General features: G+C 42.5%; 1 protein-coding gene across 6 annotated transcripts in view; it reads left to right on the top strand.

The window, feature by feature from the left end:
* arhgap46b (Rho GTPase activating protein 46b) overlaps positions 1 to 26,029 on the top strand; it is a 145,206-nt gene that overhangs the window by 87,430 nt on the left and 31,747 nt on the right. The window contains exon 1 of one of the 6 annotated variants that reach the window (XM_052031210.1): positions 15,799 to 16,104. The exons of 4 other annotated variants lie outside the window; for them this stretch is intronic. The gene's annotated coding sequence lies outside the window, so the exon portion shown is untranslated. Of the gene's footprint in view, positions 1 to 15,798; positions 16,105 to 25,683; positions 25,735 to 26,029 lie in introns of those variants that run through there. One more of the 6 variants, XM_052031211.1, reaches the window with a different exon arrangement.

Here is a 26,029-nt window from a genome sequence, read left to right as displayed (position 1 = left end):
AAAAAAATTGGTGAACTTCAAAGGGGACATACCAAGTTTCTTTAGTTATGTTTAGTTTAATAGCAATGATAAAATGATCAAGTAAATTATTTTAGTGATATTGATGGATAGATGTTGGGGAGGACAAGTTGATAGCTCCTATAAAACCTTCAAAATATTCAAGGTGTTATTTACATCTGCCTGAGAGAGTGGTTGTGCTGATGCTTCATTTGGAAGATGGCATCTCTAACAGTCTAGCACTTTCTTGATATTACACTGGAGTGTCAGCGTGGATTTTGTACTTGTGCTTCTGGAGTGGAACGAGCTTGGAAAGGACTGGGATGTGCCACTGACTGAGCCACAGCTGACAAGGGCCAAATGAGCAACCTCCAGTATCACTTTGCTGGGTGCCTCAGAGTATTTAAAGAGATGAACCAAGAAGTTTGCAAGCCTCTGTTACCCCAAACGTAAATCAACCCTGGTAATGCTGAGGGCAGCATTATACAGGTTCTCCCCAGCTTATGAATGCCTGACTTATATACAGCCCATTGCATACGAATGAGTGTTTGGGAGACTGGCGGGATGGACTTCCCGGCTGCTGCAGGGCTGCAGGCGACTGTTGTTGATGCTAGCTGGAATTCTTGCCACATCGAGCCCAAGAAGAGTACATTCTAGTTAACACTATGATGTCCATTTTGCAAATCTAGAGACAAGCCACCCGGGCCAGCAGCAGTGTCCTTTTTAGAACCATCAATAGCAATTGGAACTTGATCTGCAGTAAGATCTTGTAAAAGAATATCTTTATTAGCCCAGATAGGCTCGGGCTAAATTTGGTTATAGCAACGTTATTGTTAAGAATGGCAAAACGAGTTTTAAAATGCTTCTCCAGACTATCTACTCCTGTGGGACTTCCCACCTCTACAGGCATCTTCTGCCATGTGGGAACTCTGTTTACGGTCGCAAGGTGTTCGGTTGCAAACAGTTCTCAGGAACTGAACGATGCCGTAATCTGGAGATGACCTGTACTAGAAGCACATTGCACAGTACCTGAAGCAAGAGTTGCAGAAAGCTTCCAAGAGAATGATTGGACCAAATGTTATTTATCAACCTTTTAAAAGTGATAACATAACTGTTAATTATTCCAGGACTGCAGCGGGAATTCTGGGAGTTTATTTATTAAAACTTTGGAAGAGTGAAGCAAATTGAGGGCTGGCATGGAAAATAGTTCAGGTGTGACTCAAGGGGATCTAAAAAAAGGATTTGCAAAATTTGTTGGCCTTTATGGAAATAGTGTTGAAGGATGATTGCAGTGAGGTATGCAGTGACAAATGCAGGAGTCCAGTGTTGGGGTGGAGCAGAATATTTGAGTGGCCTAAATATAAACCTCTGAACTTGGAGCTGCATTGTAAATGGCCGAGGGAACAAGTTTATGAGATCAGCGCCTTTTTTTTGCTCTAACCACAGTTCAGAAGGGTTCAGCACTGGTTCCTTGTCTCAATCTGTCCAGTGTGCTTTGTACAACAGATCAGGTTAAACCACTCAACTTTTAATCCAAATATGTGGACTAATAATAGTGAGTGCAAGTTTACATCCCACTGTGGAAGTTTGAGTATTTGAATTCTGTTTCAAAGGTGAATAATCTGGAAGTGAGGAATTGTTTTATTAGTAATTGTGACCATTGATCTGTCAGAATATTTCTTTATCGTGTGTGGTTTTATATTATTGGTAAATTGGTTTATTATTGTCACATGCACTGAGGTGCAGTGAAAAACTTGTCTTGCATACAGTTCATACAGATCAATTCATTACACAGTGCACAGTGCATTGAAATAGTACAAGGTAAAGTAATAACAGAATGCAGAATAAAGTGTTACAGTTACAGAGATAGTGCAGGCAGACAATAAGGTGCAAGGTCATAAAGAGCCCATCTTATCGTACTAGGGGACTGTTCAATAGTCTTACAACAGTGGGATAGAAGCTGTCCTTGAGCCTGGTGGTACGTGCTTTCAGGCTTTTGTATCTTCTGCCCAATGGGAGGGGGGATTAGAGAGAATGTCTGGGGTGGGTGGGGTTTTTGATTATACTGGCTGCTTTACCAAGGCAGTGAGAAGTGTAGCCAGAGTCCATGGAGGGGAGGCTCTGTCCAACCCCATTTATCTGGCTCTGGTCAACTAGAAAACAGTGGGATATCCTTCTGCAGAAAAGAGAGACTGAGATATCACCTAATGGGTCTTGAAAGTTATGAAGCTGGGTTGATAGGGTAGCCATGGAGAAGGTTTTTCCACATGGGGGATGTTAGGGGATGTTTAGTATATGAGCCAGTCATTGATAAATCCAACTGAGATTTTCCTTGAAACTTTTTCACTCAGACAATGGGCCGAATGTGGAAATTGCTCCATGTGATATTGCTTTTATGATCATCTGGATGCATGCATTAGGGAGAATGGAGCTTGAACACTGGCACAGCTCAATTTGGTCAATTGGTTTTTTTTTCTGTGCTGAGTTCTAATTACCCTTCCAAGATGGTTGTACAATCTGCTATTTATCATGGTTCCAAGACAGCACCTGATCCCCACCACCTTCTCAAGGGCAACTAGGCATGACTGATAAATGCCAGCCGTGGTGTTCAGATCAAGAATTGAATAAAAGAGGAAATGTAGTATATCAAAAAATATGGGCATGTGTTGCACAGTGGCTTGGTGTGCGTTTAAAGCATTAGTTCAGCTCTTTTATCTGGCTGAATAGCAGGGGGCGAGGACCTGGATGGGTCCCGTTGAAACTCAGCCAGAAGAAAGGCTGGCAGGTGGAAACAGGGCAGCCAGACGCCCTTGCGTTCTTTCTTCACCACCGCAAATGCTGCAGCTTCCTCCGGCAAGCAGAACTGCCCCTGAAGCGTCATCAGATTTGGCAGCTGTCCTCTGGTGCCCAGGGAGCTGCTTTCTGATCCTCACCCGTGGCGCACAGAGAGAGAGAGAGAGATAGCGAGCACAGTGAACTTAACTCTTGCCTTGCTGAATGAGCACTAGTGTCAGCGCAAGAGAAAATCTTGGCCTGGTTCATCAATTTAAAAAAAATGCTGAACTGTTGCAACAGATGCAGCTCAGCTTGATCCCTGTCAATCATGGCTTCCTTCTTCTTCCCCTCTTCACCCAGAAACCTTGCTGAGGAGTACCCTGAAGGTATGGAGAGCTTAGTCGCACCATCATTCTCCATTACAGCTCAGCACACTTAAAAATGAACACTTGGTTACCATAGGGATACACTTCTTAACCTGTGGTATTCTGTCGATGTTAACACCGCTGTCACCCAGCACTGTACACACGGGTGCTTTCTACTACTTGCTTCCCCCGCCACACCCCATTTTCTCTCTCAGTCTCACCTATTCCGCTCTGTCACCGAATACAGATGGTTTGTACAGAGTTAATTCTAACACTTACATAATTTGTTTTGTAAATAACACAGAAATCCTGTTGTTCAGGGGAAGCCAGTGGGAGAAAGGGAAACAGCTCCACCCAATGCTGGTGCTTGTATCAATGGACAAGAGCACCTGGAGCTGAGCAAACATTGACTTCACTCACTGGGTCCCTGGTGCCATTGCGTGCTGTACTTGCAACTGTTTGTGAACCACTATGTGCACAGCCAAGTAACCCATCCCAGTTAATCTGCTTCTGATGTTTCAAAGTCTCTTAATTCAGATTACAGGATAATTCACATTAGGAAAAGAAGACTCTGATGTCCGTGGCTCTGCCCTGAATGAAAACCCCACTTGTCCACATGGTGAATTATATCCCCCACTCCCTCCCCGTAAATGGTGATTGATGCCACGGCCAGCAACTTGTATGGAGTTGGGACTATCCCAAGGATTCCCAGGGATTGCAGCAGCCCTACAGCGGGGGAAGTTGACATGCCGAGTATATTTTTATTTATTTTTAAATTAGTTGTGAACTTTCTCTCTCTTTACACCATCTCCACCGCCCCCCCCCCCCCCCCCCACTCTCCAATAATGAACAAGGGCAAGCCGAGACAATGCAAACTGGCCTCCTAATTCACCAAGGTATAAAGGCCAAGTGCTGGAAAATGGGATGAGTACAGATGGTTGGGATGGACGTGGTGGGCCGAAGGGCCTGTAACTATGCTGAGTTACTCTATGACCCAATAATTTACCTCTCTCTCCTCTTCGTAAAACCAAAGTTCCCTCCTTGTCAATAAAGTTTTGAGCTGCTTTACAATTTCTTCTCTGTATCACTCATTTACTTGAAGCACTAAAATAGTTTGAATTTACAGAGTGGATAAATCATTGGACAAAATAGAAATCAATCCTTGCATCATAGTAAAGATGCCTTCCATTGTATCATACTTGAGGTTCCCTGAAAGATTGAAATGCTTTACACTGAAATCACACCCTTGCTTGTCTAAGAAGTTTCAAGTGTCATTCACCTTCAGGAATAGAATATTTATTTCTATTTCTTACCGTGCGCAGTTGGGGATCTCCTCCTGTTGCCACAACCAGCAGGGTTGGTTAATATAACCACTCATATCCATAGGCCAAGACTATGACCAAAATAGGAGTTCAGATCCCACCACAGGAGCGGAGGAATTTAGGTTCACAGATGAATGCAATGAAACCAAGGGGTTGGCTTGAAAACAGCCAGTATATCTGTCTGTGAAAGAAAATCAGAAAAAGTTGGAGTTAAAGATAGAGGTCAAAGACCCTTCATCAGAACTGGGAACGAGGGGAAAAAATTAGTCTGAAGTTGCAGAGGAGGTTGGGGAGGGATGGAAAGGACAAAGGGAACATCTTCGATAGGTTGGGGCCAGGATTTCCATGTTTCCACCTTCCCTTGCAACATAGAAGGAACCATTGAGTCTATGTTAGCTCACAGACAATCCTATTCCCTTCCTAATTTTCCCTGTGAACTATTCCTCCCACGTTCCCACCATCTCCCCACCACCTGTACACTCGGGGCATTTTACAGTGACTACAATCCCACATATCAATGAGGTGTGAGAGGAAACCGGAGCACTCTGAGGAAGCTCACATGATCACTGGTTTATTTGAACAGTGGAATTGCATGCATCTCCCGCTGCTTAACTGCCCACTGAGTTGGCCAACAACACTGCTAAGTTCAAGGGCAGTCAGAGATGGCCAATATGATAAACATCCAATGAGTGAGTTTGAAAGAAAAAAAGTGTTTAACTGGGGGAGAAAGAAACACTGATTCAGCCAGATCAGCAATGGACCTACAATTGTATCAGAATTTAGTTCATTCTTTTCGGATTTCACGTGCAAACTGACCAAGTAATCTCCAGCTGTTTGTACTCATCACTGACTGCTCTATGAACGTTATAAATAATGTTGGCTGCAGGCCCACTATAAATATCAGGAGCATCCTGGGCAAGTATAACTTTGTCTCAGTTTTGTGTCCCTCCTATATCTCAGGCCAGTTGAGGATCAGTGCTGTATGTGCTGAGTAAGCAGTCTTCTATCACATCTTGTGTGTGTGACTTGCACCTTAGTATGTGTTGGATTTGGTGGATATTAGGGATTTGGATCCGATGATGGCAGGGTTGTTATTGTGTTGTTCATTTTACTTTTGCATTACAATATAATTTGCTGTACTATTGCAAATTACACTGAGTGAGCCTTGTCATTTATGATAAAAAAATTATTTACTGAAGCCCAGTAACATAGAGTTATACAGTACAGAAACAGGCCCTTCGGCCCAACTCATCCATGCTGACCAGGGTGCCTATCTGGGCTAGTACCATTTGCCTGCATTTGGCCCATATCCCTCTAAACCTTTTCTATACATGCACCTGTCCAAATCTCTCTTAAACGTTGTAATTGTACCTGCCTCTACAGCTTCTCCTGGCAGATTATTCTGTATACCCACCACCAGAATTGTAGACCCAAGTGTGTGTGTGTGTGTGTGTGTGTGTGTGTGTGTGTGTGTTCTCAATCTGATTATGGCAAGAGAAAACCAATTTAATAGCATGGCGGCCAGACTCCCAGAATCATTAAACAAACAGTACCGGAAATGCTATCAACTCTCTGGAGAAACAACAATATCTATTCAGCAAAGAAATCTGTGTGCTCATCTCAGGTTATTTATTTCTTCTCAAAGTCAGAGTGGAGTTTATTGTCACATGCACAAGTACATGCATGCACAGGTGCAATGAGAAACTTGCTTGCAGCAGCATAGAATCAGATACACATAATTTGCAAGAAAAACATAAATCAACACCATAAATTATACAAGAAAGAACACAAGAGGGCGGCACGGTAGTGTAGCGGTTAGCGCGACATTATTACAGCGCCAGTGATTGGGGTTCGATTCCCGTCGCTGTCTGTAAGGAGTTTGTACGTTCTCCCGTGTCTGCGTGGGTTTCCTCGGGGTGCTCCGGTTTCGTCCCACATTCCAAAGAAGTATGGGTAGGTTAACTTCGGTTTAAAATGGGCGGCGCGGACTCATTGGGCCAGAAGGGCCTGTTACCACGCTGTAAATAAAATTTAAAAAAAAACAATTGGAAGTCATTGTAGGGAATATTGGTCGTAGTATTGCTATACCAGGGTAGTGATTAGAGTTGTGCAGGTTGGTTCAAGAACCAAATGGTTGAAGGGAAGTAGCTGTTCTTGAACCTGTTGGTGTGGGACTTCAAGCTTCTGTACCTCCTGCCCAATGGTAGCTGCAAGAGGATGGCATGGCCCAGATGGTGGGGATCTTTGATAGATGTTGCCTTCTTGAGACAGGCTGATCTTCAGTAAGAGATCCACTTTAAAGCAGTGTTATGCGGGTGCAACTCATGAGCCATACTCAAAAGGAAAATGAGTTTTACAGTCATTGAAGTACTTTTGAAGTGTAGGCACAATGTAGAACATAGAAAAACTACAGCACAATTCAGGCCCTTCGGCCACAAAGCTGTGCTGAACATGTACCTACCCTAGAAATTACTAGGCTTACCCATAGCCCTCTATTTTACTCAGCTCCATGTACCTATCTAACAGTCCCTTGAAAGACCCTATCGTATCCACCTCCACCACCGTTTCTGGCAGCCCATTCCACGCACTCACCACTCTCTGAGTAAAAAAACTTACCCCTGACATCTCTATATCTACTCCCCAGCACCTTAAACCTATGTCCTCTTGTGGCCACCATTTCAGCCCTGGGGAAAAGCCTCTGACTATCTACCCGATCAATGCCTCTCATCATCTTATACACCTCTATCAGGTCTCCCCGCATCCTCCGTCTCTCCAAGGAGAAAAGGCCGAGTTCCCTCAACCTGCTTTCATAAGGCATGCTCCGCATTCCAGGCAGCATCCTTGTAAATCTCCTTTGCACCCCCTCTATGGCTTCCACATCTTTCCTGTAGTGAGGCAACCAGAACTGAGCACAATACTCCAAGTGGGGTCTGACCAGGGACCTATATAGCTGCAACAGTTATATGTAGGGACACTACAGCCACTATGCACATAGCAAGGTCTCACAAAAAACAATGCGATAATCTGGCTTCCAAAGATCGGAGCTCAGACATTCATCCCCTAGAAGTCCTTTGGCAGTTCAATCCTGAATCTGCAGCCGTTTTGAAAAAGAAGCAATGATAAGGGGACAGAGCAGAGAGGTGTTTTATGCATCTTATTTTGAAAAAAAATATATTTTAATTTAATTTTTGTTATGGTTCCAAACAGCAGCTGGCTTCTCATGTTGCTGACTGACGAAGAATAATTGATGGAAATAAAAGCAGGGATGACTTGTGGGGAAACGCACTAAACTCGCACAGGAAAATGAAAACACCTTATGTGACAGTTTTGTCTCAGCAAAAGCGCTGTAGTCCCAGTGTTGGCATGGACCTGATGGGCCAAAGGGCCTGTTTCTATGCTGTATGACTTATTTAAGTCAGGTTGTGGATTCAAGCCCCACTCCAGAGACGTGCATTATCGAGGCTAATGCTGCAGTGCAATATTGAAGGAGTGCTTCACCACCCTCTTTATGATGAGGCATCAAACCAAGGTCTCATCTGTTCTCTGTGGTGGACAAAAAAAAACATTCCATGCCTTTAGCATAGAATCATTGAATCCTACATCACAGAAACAGGCCGTTTTGGCCCACCTCATCCATGCTAACTCTGATGTCCAACTCTGCTAATCCCATTTGCCCGCAATAGGCCTGTATCTCTCTCTACACCTTTATCAACCAAGAAGGAGAGAATGGGAGTTCTTTCCAGTATCCTGGTCATTGTTTCTCACACATCCAGCATCATTGCAAGTGGATTCTTTGGCCGTGTAGCTCATTGGTCTTTGTGCTACTTGACTATGTAACAAAGTAGATATCTCATTTCCCCATACTGCAACGATAATTGAACTCAAAGTATTCCTTTATCTGTAATGCACTTTGGGTCATTTTGCTAAGGAGTTATAAGTATACATTTCTTTGTTTGGTTTGAGATGCTACATTACCATGAAGGGAATAACCATTTCTCAAATCACTGAGGTTACCTCTCATGTGGTTGCTTGCTCAGTCAGCCATGCTGATCATTTCAATGTTTACCTGGTTTGGAACACCATTTAAGATTCATTTCTTTTTTAATGTAACCTTTGTCAGTTTAACTTTCTTTGAATGAGGTGGAGCTCTGAAATATCCCGGAATTTACTGAGTTACAATTCCTACTACTGATTCACTTGACTGGTTTTTCTTCTGAATTAGGTTGAGGGGAGTGACACAATTCTGGCAATGATACTATTAAACAACCTGCCCCTGGGGCAAATACTTAGATTACAATAGGATTCCTACTCAGTATTCTGCTGTATTTTTGGTGTATTCTTTTATTGTTCAGCACTAGTGTGCACTGTATTTGCATTTATTTCTGTCCTTTCTGTGTGACTATTTCTTCACGGTTGAAATGGTGGTTAATATTTAACCAAGCGATGGGATGTGATACTTTTAGTTGTCAGTGTCAACTTTAATGATAACACAAGCTACTTCTGGGGCATCCAAGTAGCTGTATCCTTGCTTTTCTTCAATGACTTGAATGGACAAAGCTGTCAGCTGAGTTTAACATTATGTTCAGTAATCCTTTTGAATCCATTTCCCTGAAGGACAAACCTGCCCTTCTAAACCTCACTCTGGCTTCAGGGTAGGATTAAGATGCTGGAATATTGTTACACTTGTGACCCTCCTTCATTGATCCTTGATCCTTAAACCTCTTTGCTGACCCTCTGCTTATATCTGTATAAATAAACTCTGAAAGTACTTAGACTAACTGTAAGCACACCAGATCATTCAGTGGGATAAGCTTAATGGAGCACCATAATCTCTGAGTTGTGAAGCTTTTCAGCAGATTATGATACAGGAGTTAGGAATTCCCATTGTCTCTCCAAAAGGTCCTCTGGTTGTGGGATAATATCACAGACCAGTACCTTCTGAGTGCTTCTGGCCCAGTTGAAGTTAGTGAGATTTCAGTAAAAAATTTCCATGCCTTCTGATGACCAAGCTGGTTAAAATATTGAGTGGCTAAGCTCTGGAGACCAATAAGATTTCAAGTTCAATCCCTGATCTGCACCAAAGCTGATGTCTGCTGAGGCATTGTGGCAATTGACCTTGTGCTGATCGGAGTAAAATATCGCAGATGCTGGACAGCCGAAACAGAGGATACTGGAACATAGAACAGTACAGCACAGGAACAGGTCCTTCAGCCCACAATGTCTGTGCTGTTTATGATGCCAAATTAAACTAAATCTCTTCTGCCTGCACATGATCCATATCCCTCCTTTCTCTGCATATCCACGTGTCTGTCTAACAGCCTCTTAAGTGCCACTATCATATCTCCTTCCACCACTACCCTTGGCAGGCCGTTCCAGAAACCAACCACATTTTGTATATCGAAAGACTTTTAATTTTATTTACAACGTGGTAACAGGCCCTTCCGGCCCAACAAGTTCGCGCCGCCCTTTTTAAACCCAAATTAACCTACCCGTACGTCTTTGGACTTGCCCCGCATATCCCCTTTAAATTTTCCCCCTCTCACCTTAAATGCATATCCTCCCTGGGAAGTGCTCAATTGGTCAGGCAGCGTCAGTGGGGAGAGAAACAGTGTTGACCTTGATGACTGGACACACGAGACATGGGTCCTGATGCAGGGTTTCAACCCAAAAGGTCAACAATTCCTTTCCTCCCACAGATGCTGCTCAACCCGCTGAGTTCCTCCAGCAGATTGTTTGCTAACCTTGATGACTGTTTGGCTGGAGAGCAGTAAGTTGGCCTTGGTTGCTGCTTCTGAACTTTGTGGCTTGCATGTCGAGCCAACCACACATTCATCTTTGCCTGCAGAGTACCACAAGGACAAAAACGTGATTTCATGCAGTAACTTGAATGTTGAAAGTACCTTACCAAACATACATGCATGTAGAATGACAAATGAAAAACGCATATATTGGAAATCTGAAATCAAAACAGAAAATCGGAAAAATTCAGCAGGTCAGGTAACATCTGTGGAAAGAGAAACAGTTAACATTTTAGGTTGAAGACCAGAACTGACAAAGGGTCTTCAACCTGAAACATTTTCTGTTTGTATTTTACATTATAAATGTACCAGGTCTCGTCAGGTGATATTGGACAAGGAGGAAGCGTACGTTACAGTGAGAGGGTAGCGTTAAGTGGAAGAAGGGTGTGGCTGAGACTGGGGGAGGTTCTGTGGGGAATTTTAGATTGTTGGATCTCGGTGGTAGAGGGATTAAAATCATGGGTTGCACGAGGTACCAGAATTGGAAAAGCACTATTTAATCTGAGTTTGGATAACAATCATTTGTGGCCAAGATTATGGAGGATCCACGACATCCACAGAACAAGAATTAATTCCTTTCCTGAGCAAAGGAGTAGGGAACAAATCAGGAAGCAGGGTAGAAGAACAACTCTGCCACCGCCTACCATCCGTCAGTAAATGGGCACAGAACACAGTAAGTGCTTGCGTCTTGTGTGAGTGCCATCAAAGCAAGCGGCAAGTTCTTTGATGTGGTGATCTGCCATGTTATCAAGGGCCTTTATTCTCTGCCACAGAATGCATGGTGAGCTCCACTCATTTGGAACAGCATGGTATAGAGTTGTGATTTATTGACACGCAACTGGGTTGGCCTGCCCATGGATACTTTGGAGGGAAACTATTTTTAAAACAATGATTATATAAATGCGATGAGATACAGAGGCATGTATCTGTTGTCGGGGCATTGCCCTACAGGGGCCTAAAATATTAAGGTAAAATTCTCTGGAAGGATTCTTCTTCTGTGTACGGGCCTTTAAGTAAGCAAAGTGTTTGTGGAAATAATGAATGCTGATGATATTATCAGGGGGACCGGCTCTTGAGGAGTGACAGAGATCAGCGTATAGGAGGAGCTGAGTCATAATGCACACAATAGAAGTGACACAAAGGATGAATGCCTGGCGTCAGTGACCAGCTTTAATGATGCAGATTGCTCATCTGGTAGGACTTGCTGACAGTTTCCCAGGCAATTCCTGAGGGCATTTGAGACAAAGGAGCTTGATTTTTTTGCACAACATATCCAACCTTTTGGGAAAAAATTAATAGTTCACAGCGTTGAAAGAATTTGCATTTACAGAGCGCCTTTCGTGATCATAGGACATTTCTAAAGTGCATTACGTCCATTGAAATACACTTTTGAAGTTTGAGTTACTGTTGTAGTGTAGGAAAGGTGCACAGCAAGATCCCACAGTGTCAAATTAATGGCCAGTGATGATGATGGAAGGAGAAATATTGGCCGATAACATTCAACAATTATTCTTCCACAGGATCTCTTTTATGTCCACAGGAGAGCAGCCGGGGACCTCACATTGGTGTTTAAGCCAAAAAACAAAATGGCACCTGCACAGTATTGCAAATTTTCAACTTTGTTTTTCTCTGGAGGCTGTCCTCCTTTGGCATGTTCTTGATGACATTTTTCAACTCTTACGTTTAAGAATCCTTACGCAATCCTTGCATATAAAAATCCTTTTAGATTTTGCTTGCTTATGCATTAAGAAAGATTCTAGTAACACTTTACTCCATGTTGAGTTACTGCTGTTAAGATCTGAGAATTCACAGACCAAGAAGCGTTTGGGGAGAATGACCATTGTGGGCTATTGCCTACTTATTTCCATTTCAGGCCCAAGAAAGAAAAGTCCATCAGGAAGATAGTATACTATCCTGGCAGAAAACAAAACAAATCTTAAAATATCAGCAGATGAATAGATTTACTAAGTAGAATAATCAGTGTGTCAATAATATCAATCTGAATTGAAAATTCCTGCAGGTATGATCAAATTAAAGACAAAGATGGTGCTAGGAAGGATGAGCAGATGTTTCAGCAGTGCTGAGTCAAAGAGATTTAGAGAGGGCATTCCAGAGCTTGGTACATGGATGGTTGGAATTACAAGCTGCCAGAAGATTCAGGGATTAGGTTTTGGGGCTGGAACAAGTTATGAGAGAAGGCCATGGATGGATTTAAACAAGATGGTGAGAATTTCACCTTGCACCAGTGCCATCAAAGCAAGCAGCAAGGCCTTTGATGTGGTTGATGTATCATCAGATGAGAATTTCAAATTTTGAGCACATGGGTGTAAAGTGTAGGGATGTTGCCAATTAATGATTTGAACTGCAAGTTGCATTGACAGCAAAGTAGTTGATTAATCGTAACGACCTTTGAGTATTCAGTGAGGACACTGTGGACAAATATCCAGCAACGTTGTTCCAGGAGCTGTTGCTTCTTGCATCTTTATTCCTTCTTGGTTCACACTCTTGGTTGAGAGGGTGTTATACTGAAGCTCCCAAGTGTGCATCCTTGAGCATCACCATTTGCTGCCTGCCTGGATGCAATATAAAGTAGGGTTCTTAATACACAGCTCTGCATATCCTACCTGTTGGTCATTTCCCTGATCTCATCATAACCGTTCTGATCACTTTTTGTCCTTTGACTGTAGAATCGTAGAAATGGGCTCTTTTGGCCCACCTCGCCCATGATGCCCACTTACGTTAATCTCATTAGCATTCACAGTATAAAAACATGGTTTACAAAATCTCTAAAAATATGTGTGTTTCTTTCCTTTAAGTGCAGAGTGCTGAAAAGATTACTGAGGATTGTCGGATCCAGTTATTTTCAAATCTGCGGGTTCTTTCAGGAGTCCAAGAATGAGTTGTAAACAACTTGGTGCTTCACAAAGTTTTATTGGAAAAATTTAAAACAAAGAAACAGTCACAGAGCACATGGCACTAGCTTTACTACTGGGAGATGAGCTGAGACAAAAGGAACTAAAGGTGAGCTAGGGCCGGGGGAGGGAGTGAGGGGGCTAGGGGGAGGGAGTGAGGGGGCTAGGGGAAGAGAGCGAGCAAGAGGGATCAAGATAAGCAAGAGAGAGATAGGGGCAAGAGAGAGATAGGGGCAAGAGAGTGATTAACAAAAAAACAATGCCTTTTATACCTGAGATAAGAGGTACTCCTTAGCTACCAATAGCCCAATCAGGAAACCTATTAGATACCTGTGGCAAAACAACCAATGAGAAAACACGCATTCACCTGATGGAGGAACCAATAAGCTGGGAAGCGGCCATTCCTTGTGCAGCCACTTGAGGTGTATTAAACACTATACATGTTTAAAAAAACTACTTAAAACAGTTGAATCCAACAAGATGTTGCCAGGACTCGAGGGCCTGAGTTATAGGGAGAGGTTGGCCAGTCTGAGCCTTTATTCCTTGCAATGTAGGAGAATGAGGGGCAACCTTATGGAAGTGTTTAAAATTATGAGAGGCACAGATAAGGTGGATGGTAACAGTCTTTTCCCCAGGGTAGGGGAGTCCAAAACTAGGGGGCATAGGTTTAGGGTGAGAGGGGAAAGATTTAAAAGGGACCTGAGGGGTAACTTTTTCACGCAGAGGGTGGTGAGTATATGGAACGAGCTGCCAGAGGAAGTGTTTGAGGCAGGTACAATTGTATCATGGAGGGGCGGGACTTGGAGGGATATGGGCTGAACGCAGGAAATTGGGACTGGCTGGGTGGGCATCATGGTTGACGTGGACTTGTTGGGCCGAATGGCCTGTACCTGTGCTGTATCTAAGACTCTCTAAGTGTAAGTTCTCTTACGATTTTGATAAGTTTGTCTCTCTACATGTTAACGATTGCTGTTCTAACCTCCCCATTTGACTGCCCTCTGGTTCTTGATGTGGATGTGGGTTTAATCTTAATTGGATGTGGGTTTCTTGTAGGTATTCTGATCTATTTAATAGTTCCTGTAAAGACACATCTTTATCTCTCTGATAGCTCAACGTGCTGGAATTACTCACTGGAAGCCCTATGTAACTTCAGCAGCCTGTTATTCATCTATTAGTGTAAGCTTTTAAATTTATGTGGTAGCTCATGCCCATTAACTCATCAGTATAGCAGTTTCTTACAGGCAATTGAAAACAGTTGTGACTTTTAATCTGAATGGCAAGAGGAATCCTGGTGGGAGTGAATATTAAAAATTGATGTAGTTAAGTGCTTTAAAGGATATTTAAAAATTTATTGCTTCAAATTTTAGGGATGAGCTAAACCTATGTCTTGGCAATTTGTAGGTTGTACGGAATGAACAATTTCAACAGCAAATGGGATGGTGATGTCTATTTGCTGCCAGCATACAAAACAGAATGCAAATTTATAACAGAAACCAGCAAATGCTGTGAATGCACAACAGGTGCTGGTTTTAAAGGTACTTGTATTTTGGATGAGACAGTAATGCAAGCCCAAGCCTGGTGGGCAGGTAAACGATCCTTTGGCAGTACTCCAAAGAAGAGCAGAGGTCTTCCCCTGGTCAATGCATATCCCTCACCCATCAAGCTGTTTTCCATTGATCTCATTACTGTTTAGGGGAGCTTGCTGAGTACAAATTGATTGCAGTGTATCCTCATTACAATGCTGTTTACACTTTGAAACTGCTGTATGTTATTAGCTATAAAGTACTTCAGGGTATCTTGAAGGTTGGAAGGGTGCAGAATAAATGCAAGTTTGTGTTTTTTTTTGTTTGCATTTATTGTTCATTTCCGATTTGGGGCTTGAAGTGCCCAGCACGACCCATTTGATGCTAAAAACCCTTTGCAAAGCAATCCATGGCTTTTCGCTGTTTCTTTGAAACAATTTCACTTAGTATCAGTGGGGTAAAAATTAGAACCAGAACCATAGAACAATAAAGCACAACACAGGCCCTTCGGCCCACCATGTTGTGCCGACCTTCAAACCACGCCTTGGACTATCTAACCCCTTCCTCCCACATATCCCTTTATTTTAAATTCCTCCATATGCTTATCTAACAATCTCGGCAAATATCCCTTGTGTGTTCAAATGATTTTAAAGCTGAATTTACTGTGCTGCATTATTAAAAGGAACTGCATTTGTTCCAATCTGCCAGGTTTTTTGGAGGGTGAGGGGATCAGTGAAAATAACTGAGAGGAAGGCGATCAGCAAAAACGTACAGTAGTTGCAGAGGCAGCAAACTTGTCAGCTCAGCAGCCCTGATAATCCTTCATCTCTGTAACAAATCATTTCTGTGTTTGCTGTCTGGAGGGTTTAATTTCCAGAATGAGGGAACGAGAAAATAAAATCTGCTCTGTTTTCTCCCAATGCTAGCATGGTGTATTAGTCTTCTGTGTAGCTGTGAACAAGGCCCAAAGCAGCCTATCCATTGACAGCCTTGCATTAAAGTGTTTGTTGTATTGTGGCGTGGGTAAAAAAAAACTGCGAGGGAGGGAACAGCAAACACAGATCTGATTTGGACAAGCCTGTCTGCTTGTGTTTGTATTATAGTGGTTTGTGTCTTTGTATATCAGACTTGCTTCCCTTTTGTCCTTTTCTATTAAGTGAAAACCTCCCCTCAAAAAAAATAATGTGGATTCGAGTGACTGGCTCACAGTTGTACTGTTGCAGCTGCACAATTTGCTAATCTTTGTGTCAAGAGCTGAATAGATGGTTCACCTTGGATTATAAAAGGAATTTTGATGCATATCACAGATTGCGTCCTTTAGGGCTGTTTGGAGAGAAGTCTTTCTCACGAGGTTGAAAATTGCAAATGTCGGCAGGAGAATTTTGCAACAAATTCTTACCTCACTGAGCTGGGTGAGTATATGTGGGGGTCTCAGCCGGACAGAGGTCAGCGCTAAGCAGAAGTTAGCGAGGGGGCAATATCTGAATGGAGATGTTTCAAAGATGTTCATGAATTTTAAAATCCCCTGGGAAATTTGTCTGTTTTTCATAATTCAGTGGAGTCGCTATCGAATCGGAGTTGTATTTTTGTGGGAGTGATAGTGAAGGATAGTGTTTGATAATGGGATAAAACAACCTTCCCCTTCCTTGGTTGGGACTTGTGTATTCATTGCCTACTTCCAGGCATGATATGTTAAGACCTAGATGTAGAGATTGCATTAAATACCATCCTTGGAATGGGTATCTTTCACTGTTGTGATACTTCTACTTGCACCAAATCAAACTTGTGGCCTCTTCAGTAATTGAAAACCAAACAAACGCTGCAGTTGCTGGAAATCCGAAATGAAAACACAAAATGCTGGCGGGCATCTGTGGAAAGAGAAGCAGAGTTAACATTTCAGTTTGAAAACCCTGCTGATGAAACATTAACTCAGTTTCTCTTTCCACAGATGCTGCCGGGATTGCGGAATGTTTCCAACATTTTCTGCTTTTCTTTGTAGCTGCCTCAGTTCATTTTACAGTGTCTCGTTGAGGCCACCTATAGAGTACTTGTACAGTTTCGGTCTTTATGTGAATGCTTTAGAAACAGTTCAGAGAAGGATTACAGGACTCGATACCGGCAATGAGTGTGCTGTCTCTTGAGGAAAGATTGGATAGGTTAGGAATGTATCTGCTGTAACTTAGAATACAGGTAGTTCTGCTAGAACACGTGTTTCCATAAAGCGAATTGGTTATAATGTGATTGATGGATTAAGGAACACTATTTTTATAACGTGGGCTGCATTGGCTATATCGTGATTTGGGAAAATCTATTTAAATCTGTATCTCAAAGGCAACTACAGCCTGTTCTGATATAACACGACCCTCTATAATACGAGGTTTCTTAGGAGCATAATTATCACGTTATAGCAGAATCACCTGTAGTAGGAGGTGACTGAATTGAAACACTCTTGACAGGGTGGGTGTGGAGATGTTTCCTATTGTGGGAGAATCAAGAACTAGGGGTCACTGTTAAAAATAAGGGTCCATTGAAGAGGGAGATGAGATGAAAGCTCTTCTGAGGGTTTGGAACAGTCCTTCTAAAAGGGTAGTGGAAGCAGAGTCTTTGAATATTTTCCCATATTTCCTTATGATATATAAAGAGGCCAGTAGGCTCATTGAGCACAGAGCAATTCCATTCCCCTGCTAATTCGCTAGAACATTTTCTCCCTACATTGCCATCAACTCCCTCCAGATCCCATTGCTCACCTACACACTAGGGCAACGTACCACCTGCAGGAAAGTGACTCAGCCACAGGGAGAACATGCAAACTCCGTACAGGCAGCACTGAGGTGAGCATTGAACCCGGGTCGCTGGAGCCATGAGGCAGCAGCTCTACCAGCTGCCCCACTCTGCTGTCCCAAGCAGAAGTTGATAGATACTTGATTTAAAAGATCACTGGACATCGGTGGGAATGCAGAGTTGAGTTTGCAGTCTGATCATTGAAAGACAGAGCAGGGCAGCCCACAATTGCCTCCAAATCCTTTGCTCTGATCTCCTGTCGCTGAGAATTCCCAAATCTGATTCCAGATTCTGTCAGTATAATTGGATTCAGCACCAATACAGAAAATCCTGCTCCTGGCCACGTGGTAATAACCCAAGTCTCCTCCCTCCTTGCAAGAAGCGTTGCAGTGTCATGAAAACAACTGCTGTGTAGCATTTGGACTGTAGTCACTGTCTAGACCAACAGCTGAAGGTTAAGCTAGGCTCTGAAGAACAACAACAACCTGAGTTTGAAGAGAACCCTTCAGTGTTAACAAACCCAAGTTTGACTCTGAGACGTGAAGAAAAATAAGCACAATGACTTACTAATTTTTGACATAACCAAAGAGGTAAATTTAAGGGAGCATGTTAAGAGGAAAGGGAGATGGAAGGGTTGAAGGAGAGAATGCCTCTGGACAGAGCCTTCTGTGGGGCAGTTATTAAGATCAAGAAAACACACGTAGAATGGAGGAGACAAGGGAGAAAGGAAATGGGAGTGGTTTGAAAAACAAGGATGGGTATTTTAAATTTCAGTTATTCCTTAACTGAGAACCAGAGCAGGTCTTCAAGTACAGGGTGCGATGTACAGGAGGGTTATTTGGTCCACAATGATTGTTCTGGTCAAACTGGACTTCATAATAAGCTACAAGACAGACATGAAATCATCACTTTGAAAGTCAAAGTTGAGTTTACTGTCATATGCTCAAGTACATGTATGCAAAAGTGCAATGAAAACCTTAGTTGTAGCAATATCACAGGCAGGTAGCATCAGATAAGCAGCAGTCACAAAAAAAATTAAACATAAATTATACACAATTTTTACAAGAAAGAACACAATTAGAACAAGTCCATTGTAGTACAAAGTGGTTGTAGTATTGCTATACTAAGGTACTGATTGGGATTGTCCCGGTTGGTTCAAGAATAGTGTGGCTGAAGGGAAGTAGCTGTTCTTGAATCTGGTGATGGGGACTTCAGGCTTCTGTACCTCCTGCACACCACAGGAAAGGTCTAGCCCTTCCAGGAGGGGAAAAAAATTTGTCAGCTAAAGATCACAAATGTGCACGGGCAGTTTTACTTAATCAGCAGCAAGTATGTAGACGTGCAGTTACATTTATTTTGCTGCTTGAGGTGGTTTTCTGATGCTGCTTTGGGAATCAGTTCTTTGGTCCATGTGGCCAATGACTTGTTAACCTGAGGGTTGCTTTTGATTCTGATCTCTTGTGTTATATTGGTGGGGTTACTGCCTTCAAAGGCCACTTCTTTTTGGCCAGTTTGGTGTCTTTAAAGGCACCTGGGCCATCTCCTTAAATTTGCTGCTCTGTGCCTTAACATCTCTGGCTCAAGCAGCTCAATAACAGCAGCAACTTGTTTCTTTGTAGTGCCATTTAATACAGTGAAAGATAAATGGTCTTTCAAAGCAAGATTATCATACAAAATCTGATAGTGAGCCAAATATGGAAGTCAGCTGAGAAGATACCAGGAAAAGGCAGTTTTAAGGAGTGTTTCAAATGAGAGTGGAATGGTTTATGTAGGAACTCAAACCTTGGTGCCCAGCAGCTGAAGGTACAGGCACCAAAAGGGAGAGGGATTTTAAAATTTGGGGTGTGTAGTACGTTGCCGAATAAATGTGCCAGCAGCAAAAGAGAGCACTGGGTTTGATAGTTTGGGTTTTGGACTCGGTCCCCTTGAGAAAGCTCAATTTGCATGCAAGACTGTATGATCACCCAACTAATTAAGGAAATTGTTTTTGAAAAGTTGGCCTTTCATTTGGCATCATTGTTGGGGGTCAGTACTGTTTAAATCAAGGAGCAAAATCGTTGAAAGCCAAAATAAGCAGATTTTTGTGTGCAGAATTAGAAGTTACTTGGAATTGGAACTGTTTCTGTCTGAGCAATCAGCCTCCTCTGAGAGGAGGGAAATTCATTGGCAAAGCCACATAGTTTCTCCTTGATCACAGCTTAAAATCCATTTAATTTAATCAAATGGAATTTAGTTTTCCTTACAAAAGAAAGAGGAAAAGAGCACATTGCTTGAGGGTAGGGTAGACACAGAGTCTGTCAGCACAGGTCCTTTATAAACCTGTCTGCAATGCTAAAGGGATATTTCAAATGGAATTCAGAGATGCTTTAATCCTTTCAAGAGCTTTCAGAATTTTTGGGCAGGGCAGGAGTTTTAAAGAAACTCATCTCATCACTTTACAATGAAAATCCACAGGATTGTTTCATTTTCCAGATCCACATTTGGATCAGACTCCAAATTTGGGATTACTTTTGCTCAGCACTTGTGTTGTGAGTGAGCGCGTGAGTGTGTCGTGTTATTGGCTTGTCCCCCACTCGAAATGTGGTTTCCGGTTGGAACCTCAAATATTGAATGATTCATGAATGGAGAATTACTGTGGGCGTGGTTCCTTCAGGCCTGATTAATCGTTACATAGGTAGGTAATCTTGTGCCAGCACTAACCCTTGTCAACCCAAAACCAATTCTCCTCCCTCCTCCCAGGCAGAGATCCAATGGCTTTGTACTTGATAGACATGTGATCCCTAGCAGGGTGCTTTTTCTCTAGGGAAAGAGCTCCATTATCCCTGTGTGTCTTGGGGGAAGGGGTAAAGTGTAGCTTTATTGATGATGATTCAAAGGCTAAATTACAGTTTTGTGATTCTATACTACCACAGTTTTGTGTGCAGAGTTGGTTTAGACCAGTTTGATAGTTTTGAGCTGGTGGATTATGGTGTCCTTCCTGCACCGCCCCCCAACAGTTGTTGCTGAGACTTGGACAAGAGTGATTATTTGGGTCAAGTGCAGCTGAACCCATGGGACCTTATTTCCAACAAGTCTTGTTGCCTGGAAGAGCTTATTGATCTTTGTAGAATAAATGGGGGCTTTTTTTTACACAGCACCAGAGATTAAATATTGCCTGAAGGTTTCTTGTAATTTAAGAACAATGACGATTCGTTTCTGATTCCTCAGCTGTTTTTCTTTAATTCTTCGAAACAGTTGGTCAAAGATATCCTCTGGCCATTTTAGCTGTGAAACATTTTTCTTGTTGGGTTGTGTTTCTGTCCTCCTTCCCTTCTCTTTTCACAGATTCTCCCCACACCCCTGTCCACCCAATCCTCAAAATTTACGTGGATGACACCACTTTGCACTCTGTCTCCGTTGGATGAAACAAAAAAATAAGATGTTTCCTCATACCCAAGCAGTGGATTTAAAAGTAGTTATGGTTTGAAATGTTTTTACCCAATAATAATGGAAAATCACTGGGCAGTGCACCAGGTAAAGCCACTCCCTCACAGTACCAGAGACCCAGGTTCAATTCTGACCTCGGGCGCTGTCTGTGTGGACTTTGCATGTTCTCCCTTATGTAGGTTTCCTCCCGAGTTCCAGTTTCATCTTGCATCCCAAAGACATGTGGGTTGTTAGGCTAATTGGCCACTGTCAGTTTTTACCTAATGTTAAGGTGAGTGGTAGAATTTGGAGGGAGTTGATGAGAATAATGTAGTGCAAATAGGTGGTTAATGGTTGGTGTGGACTCTGAGCCAAAGAGCCTGTTTCTGTGCTGTATGTCTCTGACTATTTGGGGAAAAAAAGAGGACCTTTTTAAAAAAAATGTTTATTACACTGATAAAATTCTTTGGCAATATATTTTACGATGTTAGTTATGCTTTTTGCTTTAAGAATGGAGCTTTCAAAATACAGATATTTCTCATGGACCACTAACCAATAGGATTTGTTCATAGGTATGTAATAGCTGTTCATTTTTGCAAATGGGTAGTTTGTAGGGAGGGTGGGGATACTTTTGAAATTTTAGTAATTAAGACAATTACTTAAAAAAAAGGAGGGAGTGGGCAGTTTTGAGGGTGCAGGTATCATTTGTTGATGTTGCTTATGTAGTTGTAACTTATTATTGAAGCCAAAAGTTGGTTTGCCAAATGTTGCTTTAGATAATAAAATATGTACTATTTTGCCAAAGATGATAATCATAAAAAAGTCCTGATCTTAACTAAACATAAAAATGCAAAAAAAATGTAAGCCTTGAGGATGGTTTCAGATGCATTCCTTACACAATTAGCATTATAGGGCAATTTAAATAAGTAAGTTACCGTTTCTTTTTTCAGCAACAGTTTTGGTGGCCAGATTTGCCCTTTTTATTTTGCTATCGTAAGTGAAAGAAGTGAGTGTACAAAACACTCAAGTAACGTTATTTCTTTATCTTAATTGCTCTTGGATTTGCAGTTCCAAGAAGTCATTTCCATAAACTTTAATTACTCAGCTCAAGTAGGGCTTCCAGGATCTCCAAGCACCCAGTAAAGGAGCCGGAATGGGTGGATCAAGAAAATAACACTGCTGTTAAATGCAGAGCTCTTGGGAAGTGGGTTTTGTGTGTTCCGAGGGTTTTGCACACTTAGGCACATCCAAACAGTTTGAATTTACAGGCAAAGGAAGTGGATGCATTTGGGATGGGATACTTAACCAATTGACAAACTTGGCAGGCTGTGGAAATGTCTATTTAATTCTGCTTGCCTGAGTTGTGTATGAAATAGCTGTAGTTTATTAATTTTGGTATCTTTCTCTATCTCCATGCTATGAAATGGGAAGTATATAGTGTTTGATTGAAGTTAGAACTGTATAGATCGTTTAGGGGAAGTGTAGAGGCTCACAGCAGAAAATAGAACTAATGTGCTTTACTGCATTAGGTAATTGCAAGATGTTGATACTGGGATTTGGAATTAATGCATTTAAAGAGTTAAATACAGGAAGTCCCCAGGTTACGAACGAGTTCCGTTTTTGAGACTGTTCGTAACCCGATTTTTGTCTGTAACTCCGAACAGTATCCGCGCATACGCATTTGGCCCGGGGATCGCGGCCATGCATGGCCCCAGCTGCACATGCACACTTGGCCCGGGGTTGGGCCAAAGAAGGTGTACCGCCGCCGTGGTAGGATCGGGGGCTGGGCCCACTTACGAACCAAAGGTCGTTAAGACCATGAAGGTTGGTTCGTACGTATGGGCATTCGTAAGTCGGGTGTTCGTAAGTCGGGGACTTTCTGTATAGTAAAAGGCAAAGTAGCCCTGTGTGACAGATCTCTATACGGACCTTACAGTTAAGCTTATTGGTCTCTGGCCATTGCACACCTATTAAGGGGAGAAGAACTGAGAGGAGATAGACAGGAGGGAGGAAAGGGCATGTTTCCTGATTGGTGTGCTGTGATATCTCATGTACTTCAGTGATCCATATTTTGGATGCCACTGTTCTGCCTTATGTTAATGACGTGGATGAAGGAATTGAGAGCTGTTATCTAAGATAGCACAGTATTTAGAAGGCACAGTAATCAGTGAGGATGGAAGCTGGAGGTTACACAGGAACATTGATGAATGCAGTGAGTAAAGTTAATGCACATAGAATTCAGTAAGGAGTAATGTGAGATCATCCGCTTTTCAGCCAACAATGTCAAATCAGAATATTTTCAAAATGTGTATTTGTGGAGGAGGAAAAGGAATTGGGTGTGAATGAATCACTAAAAGCTTGTGTTCAGGAACAAAAATTGATCAGTAAAGCTGATAAAAGTCTTGTTGGTTTTTATTTCAGGTGGGGTGGTGGCTGGAATTTAATACAGGTCCTCCCCAGGTTTACAGCAGGGTTCCATTCATGTGAAATGTTCGTAACCCGAACGGTTCGCAAGGCAGAAATGCGGTTGTGAACTGAGTTCTCACATGGGAAGAAATACCTGCATCCATTCCACTAGTCTCCCAAAAGCTCGTTTTTACGTACGGGCCGTACATAAGTTGGATGTTTGTAACCTGGGGTGGACCTGTAGTAATAGCTCAGGTGTAAGAAACAAGCAGAAGTGGGCCATGTGGCTCCTTGAGTGTGGCGTTCAGTAGTATACCCATAGTCCTTGATTCTATGTGGCCCAAAAATATATCTTTCAGTCTTGAACACATGTAATGACTTTCCACAACACTCTTGGGTGGATAGTGTCAAATTCCTCCTCTTTGCACTAAAATGGTTGACCCTTTGCTCTGTAAATATCCCCCGCTCCCCAGTTCGTTTGCTGTTAATGGACTGGGCCAGCATCGAGAGGTACAGGTGATCTGGGGAATTTAATTTCAAGTCAATAAATAAAGAATTGAAGAATGGTCCCAGTAATTGTAACCATGGAGCTACCAAATTGTCATTTAAAAAAACTTGTGGTTCCTTAATATCCTCCAGGGAAGGAAATCTGCCATACTTAACAAAAGCAAGGGCCATATCTGACTCCAGACCCCACTAATGCGGTTGACTCTTAATTGCCTCCCCAGTTTAGTGGCAATTGGAGATGGACAATAAATGCCACTTGCCAGTGAAATTCACATCTTGTGCATGAGTAAAGTAAGTGGGAGAAAGGGTTGTACAGGTCTTGATCAGAGTTCATCTGGGGCACTGTGTTTAGTTCTAGGGAAAATTGTATCAAAACGACACCTGGATTTACAGGGTTAAATTCTGAGAGCAGATTAGCCTGCATTTCCTTGTGTTGCAACTTGGATTGTTTTCTCTGGAGAGTTAAAGGCTGAGGGATGATTTGATCAAAGTATATAAAATTATGAAAGGCGTAGACAGGGTAGTTGGTCAGTCTTTTTCCCAGGGTGGAAATGTCAAATACTAGAGGGCATAGATTTAAGGTGAGGGGGGAAAGTTTAAAGGAGATGTGTGGGGCAAGATTTTTTTCGGAGAGAGTGGTAGGTGCCTGGAATGTGCTGCCTGGGGAGGTGGTGGAGGCAGCTACGATACAAACAGTTAAGAAGCGTTTAGACAGGCACACAAACAGGCAGGGGATGGAGGGGTATCGACCGTGTGCAGGCAAATGGGATTAGTTTAAATCGGCGTCATGGTCAGCACAGACGGTGGGCTGAAGGGCCTGTTCCTGTGCTGTACTGTTCTAGGTTCTTTGTTCAATGGTTGAGGGGTGATCCAAAAAGAGGTGTTTGAAATGATGAAGCAATAGGGTAAATACAGAAAAGCTATTTCCTATGCAAGAGTGCTATTTCAATGAAACCATTTGGAAGGGACTGTTCCTGCAGTTCCACATTCTGAGACTAAATGTACGACAGGAAGACAGACCTTTTTGTTCCGGTTGGCCCTGATCCACTGCGTGCTGTTCCCCACTACCTCACCACCACACCACCCCCCCCCCCCCCCCCCCGCTGTTTTTTCAGAGCACAGGTTAGAATTCTGCTCTGTTTCATAGAGAAGTTGCTGAAAGAGTTGTTGCGTTAAGATTCGAATCAAAGCTGCATTTACCTTGTTCTGGAAAGTAAGAAACATGGCAGAAGGTAAAACAGTAGCGGAATTGATATTGGTTGGCTGGGTGAGGATAATAAAATATCTTCTTGCATTTGCATGCTGCCTTGTTCAACCTCAGGACACCCATCCCAAGGTGTTTAACAGCCAGACTTCTGCACAGCAAATTTTTATGAGTGGAAGTGTGAAAATGAGCGTTTTATCTGCTTTTAGTGATCGTGATCAAGGGACAAATATTGGCCAAATATTGACACCAAGTATATCTCCTTTGCTCTTCAAGCCAGCAGCCTTAAGATCTTTTATATCCTAGATGCCTTCGTTCAGCAGTGTCTGAAACGTGCACCTCCAATGGTGAAGCACTCCCTTGTGGATTAATTTGAAAACACCTAGGATGGATTTTCCATGAATATTATCAACAGCCCTCAGAATTAAATTATTTTATGCCTGCTCCTTCATCCTCCTACAGCCCGGGGCAAGCAGGTGACCTTATTGTCCTGCCCTTATCGATCTGTTTTCAGTGCTGTAGCTAAAATGGGAAGCTAATTTATGGACTCGGCCTGCTACAGCATCTATCAACTAAATTCTACCAGCCTCCACTTGTCTATAAATAGCAGAAGCTGACGATTGCTACACAGTGCAGAGGACGTTCTGAAGTTATGGATACGTAGCTCTATAAACCAGATGTACAGCTTTAACGCAGATAGGGTTTTGTGCTTGTGCAGTATCGACCTTGCATCCTGAAGGTTTGTGGACCTGCTTCATTCTGGTAGATCCTTTGCTTAAATTTTGAAAAGTGAGCTACTTCAGCAGAGTTGTATAATAAAAAAAAGGTGGGAGGACAGAAGTAGAAATAGGAATGATCAACCAGTGGAAAGCTTTTTTATGTTGAAGCGTCTGTACAAATTGGAGTTTTGTTTTAAATACTGATAACATATGAGGGGGTGATCTTTTCCTTCAGACAGATGGTACCATCAGCGGAGGGTTGTTAGATTACACACTGAGCCCCAGGATGTTTATAACTTGCATTTTAATGTGGAC

This window comes from Pristis pectinata, chromosome 16 (assembly GCF_009764475.1).
Source record: "Pristis pectinata isolate sPriPec2 chromosome 16, sPriPec2.1.pri, whole genome shotgun sequence".
In the NCBI taxonomy this organism is placed as follows: Eukaryota; Metazoa; Chordata; class Chondrichthyes; order Rhinopristiformes; family Pristidae; genus Pristis; species Pristis pectinata.
This window is presented reverse-complemented; position numbering and strand designations above follow the sequence as displayed.